The sequence below is a fragment of the Argentina anserina genome, unplaced genomic scaffold, assembly GCF_933775445.1.
Source record: "Argentina anserina unplaced genomic scaffold, drPotAnse1.1, whole genome shotgun sequence".
In the NCBI taxonomy this organism is placed as follows: domain Eukaryota; kingdom Viridiplantae; phylum Streptophyta; class Magnoliopsida; order Rosales; family Rosaceae; genus Argentina; species Argentina anserina.
Genome location: NW_026089414.1, coordinates 157,501 through 160,000, shown reverse-complemented (window position 1 = coordinate 160,000; position 2,500 = coordinate 157,501).

Genomic DNA, 2,500 nt, shown 5'->3' with positions numbered 1-2,500 from the left:
TTGTGGCTTGCCTGGCCTTGCTTGCTTGACACTGCCCTTGCTTGTCCTTGCCTTGTGCTTTGGCTTGCCTGGCCTTGCTGCCTTGCCTTGCTCGGCATGGCACTTGCTCGGCCTTGCTCGGCATGGCACTTGCTCGGCCTTGCTCGGCATGGCACTTGCTCGGCCTTGCTCGGCATGGCACTTGCTCGGCCTTGCTCGGCATGGCACTTGCTCGGCCTTGAAAGGCATGGCACTTGCTCGGCCTTGCTCGGCATGGCACTTGCTCGGCCTTGAAAGGCATGGCACTTGCTCGGCATGGCACTTGCTCGGCATGGCACTTGCTCGGCCTTGAAAGGCATACCATATGCCTTGGCGAGGCTAATATCCCTGCCTGGCGAGGCTAATTTGCCTGCAGGAATGAAGGCTGAATGGGCTAGCGAGGCTAGTATTCCTGCCTGGCGAGGCTAATATCCATGCAGGAATGCAGGCTGAATTGGCTAGCGAGGCTAATATCCCTGCCTAGCGAGGCTAATATGCCCGCAGGAATGCAGGTAGAATGGGCTAGCGAGGCTAATATGCCCGCAGGAATGCAGGCAGAATGGGCTAGCGAGGCTAATATCCCTGCCTAGCGAGGCTAATATGCCCGCAGGAATGCAGGCAGAATGGGCTAGCGAGGCTAATATCCATGCCTAGCGAGGCTAATATGCCCGCAGGAATGCAGGCAGAATGGGCTAGCGAGGCTAATATCCATGCCTAGCGAGGCTAATATCCCTGCCTGGCGAGGCTAATCTCCCCGCCTGGCGAGGCTAATAGCGTGTGAGACAACACACAGACAACACGGAGACAACACACGGACAACACGGAGACAACACGCCTGGCGAGGCTAATTCCCCTGCCTGGCGAGGCTAATTCCCCTGCCTGGCGAGGCTAATATGGCTGCACGCTAGCATGCCAACGAATGCCAAACCTCGAAAACTCAATTTTATTTCAAATATCCCCCTGCATTTTATGTTGCAAACCTATAGGGGACGATTTTTAGGACATTTTAAGATTGACATATCGTCATTTGGTCGAGTTTTCAGTTTATTTTGATTTTCTACATCTCAGAAACGAGAAATATCATATCAAATCGAAAACTCATCCAAATGACCTGAAATCAACTTCTAAATTTCTCTAAAATCATTGCTTACAGTTCTGAACCATAAAAGATATACACTTTTACAAGTGAAACGGAGTTGGAAATTTCCAAAGCCAAGAACGCGACATGGCCTTGCCTAGAGTGCAAATGCCATGTCAAGGCCGCATTCTGTTCAACTTTGCCCGCACTATAATTTGACCATAAATAAGTCTCTATTTTAAGGAAATTTTGCAAGTGGTAGCAGTCCGAAACATCAAGCGGTTTGTCATTTTCGATTTTCGACATTCTGCCCCTTTTGGAAAATAAAAACAAATACTTCTGGGTCGAAATTAAATCTGGCCTTTTTCCACAAGGTGCCTGACATTATTCTGAGTGTCCCTGCAAAAAATCTCGATTTTATACCAAATGTACAATTAGTTATGGCGTTTGCCCCTCCTCGGAAATCCCATGTTTCCCCCTGCCCTTCCCAGTTTTCTCCAATATGCTCTATAGGGGAGTAGTGGTTCTCTGCAAAATGACCCCCTTGCAGAGACCGCCTCCCCTGCCCCCAGTAGTCCCTCCCCCTTCCCCCAATTGCTTATATACGATATTTGCTGCCTCGAATGTCCCTAACAAACAATTATAAGCAATTGAAAACGGATTTAAGAGGGATTTAGGAGGTGTTCTTCGCCCAGCTGGGGGGGTGATGAACACCATGAAGGGGGGGTCATGTGGGATCGGTGTTGCCTCTAGTCCACTGAAACGATGTCAGTAACCGCTCAGATCAATCAAAGGGAGGGATAGGAGCCCGTCGGTATCGAGAAATTGTGCTTCGGCACTCGATTTGCGACATAAACAAATGCTGTGAGGGGAGGAAGGTGTCGGTGTCGATGAACTCAGTTCAATGCGCGAGTAATAAGCAGGCCGGGGGACTGGGCGCGATGCAAAGTGCTTCGGCATTCGATTTGTGAAAAGCGAGGGCGGCGATGGGGGGAAGGTGCCGGTGTCGGAACCCACTAGTACGCGCAAGTAGATGTATTTCGAAAGCGCCGAGCGGGGGGAAGGTGCCGGTATCGATGAACCCTCTTCAATGCTTGCAGTAATAAGCAGATCGGGTGTCGGGGGCGATGCAAAGCTCTCGGAAGCTCCGTTTGTGAAAAGCGAGCGCGGCGAGCGGGGGGAAGAGATGCCGGTGGCCGAAATATACTCACCTCAATGCTCGAGTAGTAGCAAATCGGGTGCCGCGGCGCAATGCAGAGTGCTTCGGCACTCGATTTGCGACATAAACAAATGCGGCGAGGGGAGGAAGGTGTCGGTGTCGATGAACTCAGTTCAATGCGCGAGTAATAAGCAGGCCGGGGGACTGGGCGCGATGCAAAGTGCTTCGGCATTTGATTTGTGAAA